Below are 9,046 nucleotides of genomic sequence, written 5' to 3'. Positions count from 1 at the left end.
CTCTCTCTCTCTCTCTCTCTCTCTTTCTATATATATATATATATATATATATATATATATATATATATATATATTACAAAGTGATTTTATACACTAATCTTTTTATATGCTTTCTTTGTTATATATAATTCTATTAGATTTTAGGACCAAATCAAGATATTAATTTACCTATTGCTTATGTTAATTGTCAAAATTATGGTGTGTGTATGTTTGTTTTTAAAAAAAAAAAAATTAAGAATGGATATGAGATGAATTTGCTTAAGTGGGAAGTAAAAATACTTATCCCACATCGATGTTGAGTTTGAACATAAAAGTTGTAAAGCTCTTTAAAATGGATTATTATTTTTTTCTTTTATGGAAAAGGCAAATGGATTAAAAAAGCACCCGAAAAAGCAAGCTGCAAAGAAGGGGCCGAACCGCATACAATCAGTAACAATTACATATAACAAAAAAATTGAGTTTAGAAATTGAGAGGGCAGGAGGTCCAATCTTCCCAATTGCAGGCGCCATCTTTACCCCTCACCTTCACCCAAAGATACGACATTGAGTGTATGTTCTCAACCAATTTATCAGGGGACACAAAATATGCTTGAAAGAGGCGATTGTTCCTAGCCTTCCAGACACTCCACAATAGATAGTAACAAATGGGTATTAGCATGTCTCTTTTCTTAGGGCACCTTCCCTAGGTAACGGCCAAATGAAGTATATCTCAAACATTGTGAACTTCCATTGCGTTGATCCCACACATCGAATATAGATTTCCTGACAGACCTCACGTAAGGGCATTTAACCAGTAAGTGGTACGGGCATTCCACCTCATTGATACAAGAATTGCATAGAACGGTATCTAGAGGCACACCTCTGTGTCCAAGAGCGACCGCAAAAGGAGTACTACTAAGAGATGCTCTCCATACGAAGGCCGACACCTTAATTGGGATTAGTTTGCACCATCGGATGTCCATCTGGTTGAAATTTGGAGTTGGTTTGTGATAAATTCTTTTTCCTCAACAAAGCCACCTTATAATCATCAGTTGCCAACACACAAGACAGGTGGTCATGTCTAGGTTGTATATGTGTAGTAGCCACCTCATTTGTCAAATGAACTAAGTTATTGGACAAATCGGCAGCGATAGGACAAGTTTTCAATTTCCAATTTTGCCCATCAGTGCCCCTTCTATCCACCACAAGACACGATTTTTCCTTCTCAAGATTATATAGGTTAGGGTATTTAGATTTGAGACTACTATCACCAACCCACTTATCCCACCAAAATTGAGTTTTATTCCCTGTTTTGACAGTCTGCTTAAAGATGCCATTAAAAGTGATACCCATAGCTTCCAAGTCTTTTTTAGTTCCCGCAATATTATTCCACACCCCTGTTATCCTTCTTTTCGACTAGTATTCCACGGGCTTATTATATGTTGGGTTAATCGGTTATTTGAAAAGCAATAGGAAAGTTTCTTTTTCATTAGTTTTGTTTCCTAGTTTTAGAATAAGAGTCGAAGTCTTTTTTTTATGGTTTTAGAGGTTCATAAGGTATCTAATTAATTAGTATAAAAGTAGGCGTCATTTGTTTTAATGCAATTTACTAGTTCTTTCTTTGTTTTAACTTTAAGAGCAAGTTTTCTTCCACTACATTCTTCTTCTGTTTCCGTGTTCCTTGCACCACAAAAGAAAACTAGTTTATTTTCTTACACTTGGTATCAGAGCGCGGTTTCGTTGAAGGGGGTGTGATTCGAGGTTGATTAGAAACAACCCCGATTTCTTTTAATCGGACTTGTGAGAGACTAACCGGAGGCACGGAGTAAACGAACGGAAAGACGTCAAAGCGGGTGGCTTTGATTCGGTTCGTTTTGCGGGTGACGGAAGACGGTAAAGGTGGTCATGACCTTGTCTTGTTGTCCGGTGGAAGAGTGCTCTCGGAACAAGCTTGATTAAAGAAGTCGGGGTTAAGGAGAAAAGGATGTCGTTGGTTAAAGAAGGAGGTTCATTGACATATCAAGTTCCGGTTTTGACTCCAACGAATTATCCGGTGTGGGCGGTTAAAGTCAAGTCGATTATGGATGCACATAGCATATGGGAGACGGTCGAACCGAAGACGTTAGATAAAGCACCAGATCAAAAGAAGTCAAAACAAGCTCTTGCTTTTTTGTTTCAAGCGATACCCGAAGACATGGTGTTGCAAATGGCGAGTTACACCGACCCAAAGCAAGTGTGGGATGGGCTAAAAACACGGTATTTGGGAGTGGATCGGGTGAGAACGGCTCGACTTGCAACCTTAAAAAGGGAGCTTGAAAGTTTACGCATGAAGGAGGATGAAACGGTTGATGATTTTGTGACGAAATTATCCGGTTTAGCGTTAAAAGCAAGGAGTCTTGGATATGAGCTTGAAGAAGGTGATTTGGTAAAAAGGTTACTAGATTCGATGCCTAAGTCGTTTCTTCAAATCGTGGCTTCAATAGAGCAATGTTTCGAGTTGGATTCAATGTTATTTGATGAAGCGGTTGGTAGATTGAAGGCATACGAGGAGCGTATAAGAGGAACCGAGAAAGTGGAGGACACTCAAGGTGGGTTGTTGTTGGCTAGTGAGGAAAAATCACATGTTTGTAAGCATTGTGGCAATGGACGTTCAAATCGGGATGACTTTGGACGTGGCCGGGGAAGAGGTCGGGGGTCTGGGAGAAGTCGAGATAGTAATGAACGTGTCCGGGATAAAAGTCACGTTAGATGTTACAAATGTGGTGAGCTTGGTCACTATAAAAACGAGTGTCCTAAATGGGAAAAGGAAGAAGCGGGTCTAATCGAAGAGGAACCGACATTGTTTTGAACGAGTGGTTCGTATGACCAAACCGATTAAGGGGATGATTGTTGGGTTAATCGGTTATTTGAAAAGCAATAGGAAAGTTTCTTTTTTATTAGTTTTGTTTCCTAGTTTTAGAATAAGAGTCGAAGTCTTTTTTTTATGGTTTTAGAGGTTCATAAGGTATCTAATTAATTAGTATAAAAGTAGGCGTCATTTGTTTTAATGCAATTTACTAGTTCTTTCTTTGTTTTAACTTTAAGAGCAAGTTTTCTTCCACTACATTCTTCTTGTGTTTCCGTGTTCCTTGCACCACAAAAGAAAACTAGTTTATTTTCTTACATTATATAGGTTATGTAAGCCAGTAATACCTTTGGCCCATAATAAATCCGACTCCCTTTTTAATCTCCACCACCACCTGACGATTAGACCCATATTCAATGCCCAAATCGAACCCACTCCAAGGCCACCAAGTTCTTTAGGAGCGATCACCTTCTCCCAAAAAAACTTAGTTTATTCTACTTTTTTCTTCGTTTCCACCCCATAAGAACCTCCTCCTGATCTTCTCTAGAGATTCGATGACTCCAACTGGAGTACGAAATATAGATAGGTAGTAAGTTGGTAAATTGCCCAAGACCGATTTGATTAGCGTGAGTAGCGTGAGACGTCCACCAAATGACAGAGTTTTGGATTTCCAACTTGATAACTTGTGAAATTTTTCGATAATAGGCTTCCAATTTTTCACCAAATTCATATTTGCGCCCACCGGAACGCCTAGATAGGTGAACGGTAGAGACCAGGATGTTTTGCCCATTAAGATGTTTCACCGGTTGGTGCTCCAATCCCAAACACTCTTATTTTTGAAAGTTTACCTTCTAACCTGAAGACACTTGAAAACACTTAAGAATTCTCGCAAGATTTTTAAGATTTGTTTTCGACCATTCCCTCACAAACAGCGCGTCATCCGCGTAGAAAAGGTGTGATATCAAAGGACCGCCACCCGGGATTTGTATACCTTTGAATATGCCTTTCTCAACAGCCGTTTTGATTGCCACGTTTAAACCTTCCATCGCGATTATGAATAGGAATGGAGAGTAATTACAATTGATTTAAAGTAGGGAAGAAAAACTACTCGGAAGGGTTCCCATCACTATATAGCCGGAACTTAATTTGTATTTTGTGTTATTGAGACTTATATAAATGAATTGGATGAATTTTTTGGTTTTAAAAGAAAGATATTTTGGATATCAGGTCAGAAATCCTAATATCTATCCTAATATCTAAAGTTTCGGATATCCGGTTTTGAACACTGCTAAATGCAATGCATGGAATAACTATATATTGCCCATCTAACAAGAACAGTTCGAATAAAAAATAAAAATGAATTATTAAACATACAATTTGAAGCATACTACCTGGACAGATTCTTGTAATTTACTGTTTATATATCATTCACTCTCATTAGTATATGTGTTATTTAAAAGTCAAAAGCCATCATTGTCATTTGTTTTAACTAAATATATATTTCATTATACTGGTCCTTTAATCCCGGCGAATTGTCTAAAGACTTTTGATTATAAATAGACGATGCAATATATGGTCTCCTGTAATACAAACTTCGACGTACCCCTGAATTCACTCTCCGGTGGTATTTAGACAAGATGTGGAGTTTCTTGGAGCAGGTGTCGATCTACACCTTGCCGCTGTTTCTAGGTGCTGCGTTCATGCTGTTTAGATGGTACAATTCCACATCATCACCCACCACCACCAAGAAACTACCACCGTCACCACCAAAGTTGCCGGTTATCGGCAACCTCCACCAGCTGGGTGCAAGCGTCCACCACGCTTTCTTCTCTCTGGCCAGACGTTATGGTGATTCTCTGATGCTCCTGTACATCGGCTCAGTCCCAAGCCTGGTGGTCTCTTCATCCGATGCAGCTCGCGAGATCATGAAAACACATGATATAGCATTTGCCAGTAGGCCAAACACAAGGATGTTCAGAACTATCTCCTACAATCTCAAGGAAATAACAGTCGCTCCTTATGGTGAATACTGGAGGCAAGCAAAGAGCATTCTTACTCTCCAGCTTCTAAGTAACAAAAAGGTCCAAAGTTTTCATGGATTCAGGGAAAAGGTAATCGCCGAGTGTGTAGATAAGATAACCCATTGTTTCTTGTCTAACACGCCTGCAGACTTGAGCGATTTGTTTAGCTCACTTACAAACGACGTGACATGTATGGCGACGTTTGGGAGGACGTATAATGAAGGGGAGATTGGGAAGAAATTCAAGAAGATCATGCAAGAGTTCTCGGAGGTGTTGGGTAGCTTTTACTTTGAGGACAGGTCGTCGCTAAAATCATATTGTTGCCGGTATTGATGTCCGGTAATACATGTGGCCGCTGATAGTCATAGTCGCCAGTAATGGTGTCACCGATATTAACAATCATCGGCACAACATCCGTCGCCGGAACTGTACCTCGTCGGAGTTGTATGTCACCGGTAATGCCCTTGTTTTTTAGTTATTAACAAATGTACAACATGCTAAACATAAACTAATTAATCATCCTCACCATCTTCGAGCTCATCGTTTTCCTCATCATCAACCCCCGTATCCTCGCCACCACCTTTTTTCAACATCGATTGAAACCATTTAAAATGTTTCTTCCTCAGTTTTTTTATAATAGCATCAATGAGACCATCCACCTAAAAAGTAAATATGGACATTAATAAAAACATCCTAATCGTTAACATACCAAAATATCAAATAGAGAAATTAAATATCCTCATATATATATTTTCCTCCTATATATCCTTTTAGGCTCTTACCCATCTTAAACGATGAGATGTGTCATATTTAATAAAAATATACAGGAAGAAATGTAGGACACATGTCAGCATTTAAGATGAGTATGAATATATATAAGAAAAAATGTAGAAGGATATTTAATTTCTCAAATACCAATAAGAGAAATCAAATATCATCCTACATTTTATTTCTATTATGTTTCTACACACTTAAGATTGTGACATTTGTTATATTTAATAAAAATTAATATATTTTAGTTACACTTGTCATCGTCTAAACATGGTAGGAGGATGGATAGAAAAAAATATAATCATATTTAATTTCTCTACCAATAAATATAAACCAAACAAGTTAATAAACTTCCTAATTATCAAACTTTCAATTACAAAAGCTACCAAAATACCAAACTAACATAAATCAAACTATATATCAAACTTCTAATTAATCATCAAAACTAACAACATACCAAACTATCAAGTAATCAATATACCAAACTACATATCAAACTTCCAATTACCAAAGATACCAAACTAAAATACCAAAGTAAAAACATAAACCAAACTTCCGATTACCAAACAATATACCAAATAATCAACAAGTATCAAAATTACTAAACTAACATGCATTTATCAATCTTTATTTGATAGTTTAAAATTAAGAATATATTTGAAGGCTTACGCCCAATCCCTTTGATATTTCATCGTTGAACACCTAACACCTTTTCAAATGATTCTATCTCAACGAATAGTGTTAGATTAGTTCTTTCGGGTAAACCTTGTGTTTGCATTTCTAGCTCTCGTGCTATGTCATTATGTATGTTCCAAAGATAATAGATTAAGACACACACACACACATGGTATTTTGGATGACGATTTACTCAAGGGTATTTTGGATGACGATTTAGAATTTGTCCTTTGATTGGATAGGTGACGGTTAGAGCTGAGATTCAGAGTTGAGACCTCATCGGCTACTTTTCAAACTGTGAGGTGAGTCTTCTTCACTGTACTTACGGGTCGAAGGCACCAAGGCCGGCCCATTGGATTAGACATATTGTTATGTGATAGTATGTTATTGTACTGTACTGATCGATTAGATCTGTCTGATTATCTATCGACTGCTTATATGTTATCTGTTATATGTGCACATATTTGGTTGGTGGTTGAGGCTTTCCTGCTTTGTGTGTGAGCCAACAGGCCAAGGGTATTCCATCCCGATGGATGACTGGACCCGACATTGGCATTCCAACCTAGGGTATTTCATCCCGAGGATGAGTGGACCCTATGGTTGACTGGGCCTGAGGTATTCCAACATGATGGTTGACTGGACCCGATATATATATATATATATATATATATATATATATATATATATATATATATATATATATATATATATATATTGGCATTCCAATCTAGGGTATTCCATCCCGAGGATGACTGGACCCTATGATTGACCGGGCCTGGGGTATTCCAACCTGATTGTCAATTGGACCCGACATTGTTTATTGTATATGTTATATGCTTGTGTGTTGGTACTTTGGGGAAACTCACTAAGATTTGGCTTACGGTTTTAGTTTATTGTTTCAGGTACTTCAGATGATCGTGGAAAGGCGAACGCGTGACCGTACACATCTTCTTGTTATGGGTTTTTTTTATGATTTTGGGATACTCTGATATTAGATAAATATTTTGGAAACATTGGTTTGTAAACATTTTATAACTACAGTGTGTTTTTGAAAAGTTTAAATTTGTTATGATTTTCGGTTGTGTTACAAAAAAGTTCGAGTAACTTGGTTTCTTAGGTCAGAGGAGAAAAAGAAAGAGAATGAAGGACGGGAATTACAAATCATCAGTTTTATGGTCGACCAGTCGTCGAAAACGCCCAAAATCGTTGCCCCCCCCCCAAAATCGTCGGTATAAACACTCTGATGTTATTCCTGTTGCGTGGTGGTGATAATCGGCCGATGAACAGGATTACACTTTGCAATCGATCAGACTCATTTGAAATTGCCAGAGAAAGAAATGTTAGAGAGATAGCCACGTAAGTGAGAAATCAGGGATGAACTGGCCGATGTAATAGCAGGGCTTTAACGACAACACCGGTCAATAGTAGCGACATGTAGTGGTAAATGGAGGGAAGAATTCTTGGTCATTTTTAGGGTATTAGCGTTGACACTTTCAGTGTTTATTTTGTACGATGAATAGCCATTGACCGTTGGATTGAATGGTGAGATTGATGGATGGGGTGCAGCCTCGGTACATCACACAGATAGTGGTTGAGAAGTAATATCTACGATATGTTTGCTTTGTCGCCGGTAATGCATATGTAGCCGATATTAATTGGATTTCTTCTTGTGTATCGATGATCATTGATAATTGACAAATTTATTATAAAAAACATAACTTTTTCTTTTAAAAAAACCATATATTTAAAAACAAATATATTTGAATTTGTTTTTTCATTTAGGACCAACTTTTTGTTTTAGCTCATAATTCATATGCTTTTGTTCCTACTTTTGTTTATGGTGTGTTAATGGTTTTCAACATTAAAATTTGAAGGAAACAGTAGATTTTTCTTACAACAAGGATAATGGTGTTTATGTATGTAACTGCTAATTTGGAAATTGAAAGTTTTGCGGCTGCTAACTTGAATGAAATTATATAACAAATGGTTATGTATATGCTAATTTAAGGTTTTACATATGCTAACTTTATGGAATGAAGTAGAAGACAAATTACCCAAGTAGATAGCACTTGACATGGTATGTTGATCATAATATAGTTTCTTGATATTGCAATGTCAAAATTAACATTACTAGATATGGTTATTCCTTTATTGTGGGTTTCCAATTTGGTTTTTGGTGCTAAGTGTTTGTACAAGGAATTGACCCCACACAACTCTATTTTTTGATGTTTTGAAAGCTTTTTTATGTGTTTAAGTTTAAGATTTGATGTAATATTGGATGGAAGACCCGCAACTGTGAAGAATGACATCTAGTTTTGGTGTTCTCTACAGCAAAACTGTATTTTAATGTGTATTATATTAGATAATATCATTCTCAAATTTGATGTCAAAGGCATGCAAGTATGGTCTGTTTGTCCACCATACTTAGGCACGGTCTTATCTAGTTTAACACTCAGTAGCTCCTATATATAAGGGTTAGGGTAGTACTTTAAACGTGTTTCTAGAAGTGAAAAAACATCTGAGTGTTGAGATTTGTTCTCTCTTGTAAGCCTCAGTTTGAAATACAAGTTGCATCTTTCATCCTTAAATTTTTGTTCTTTATCACTTATCAACCTAAAGTCTTGCATGCAAGCTTAGTTAAGATTCAAAAAAGTTATATATATGTTTTACATTTATCTTATAATCGTTGTTCTATTATATTATGTTTGATATATCATTCTCCATTGAAATTATTGTTGAGCTATAAAAGATCATT

At 36.7% G+C, this 9,046-nt stretch overlaps 1 long non-coding RNA gene across 1 annotated transcript; it reads left to right on the top strand.

Annotated features, from left to right (window-relative positions):
- Positions 1-4,918: 4,918 nt before the first annotated feature.
- On the top strand, positions 4,919-7,259 carry LOC145168454 (uncharacterized). Its single transcript, XR_013741885.1, has 3 exons — positions 4,919-5,300; positions 6,534-6,593; positions 7,194-7,259. It is a non-coding gene; the product is annotated as an uncharacterized LOC145168454 (long non-coding RNA).
- Positions 7,260-9,046: the final 1,787 nt, after the last annotated feature.

The sequence above is a fragment of the Lactuca virosa genome, chromosome 4 (assembly GCF_052849685.1).
Source record: "Lactuca virosa cultivar CGN04683 chromosome 4, Lactuca_virosa_CGN04683_v6, whole genome shotgun sequence".
NCBI lineage: Eukaryota > Viridiplantae > Streptophyta > Magnoliopsida > Asterales > Asteraceae > Lactuca > Lactuca virosa.
The sequence above is the reverse complement of the archived record's forward strand: the minus strand, read 5'-3'. Positions and strand labels throughout refer to the sequence as shown.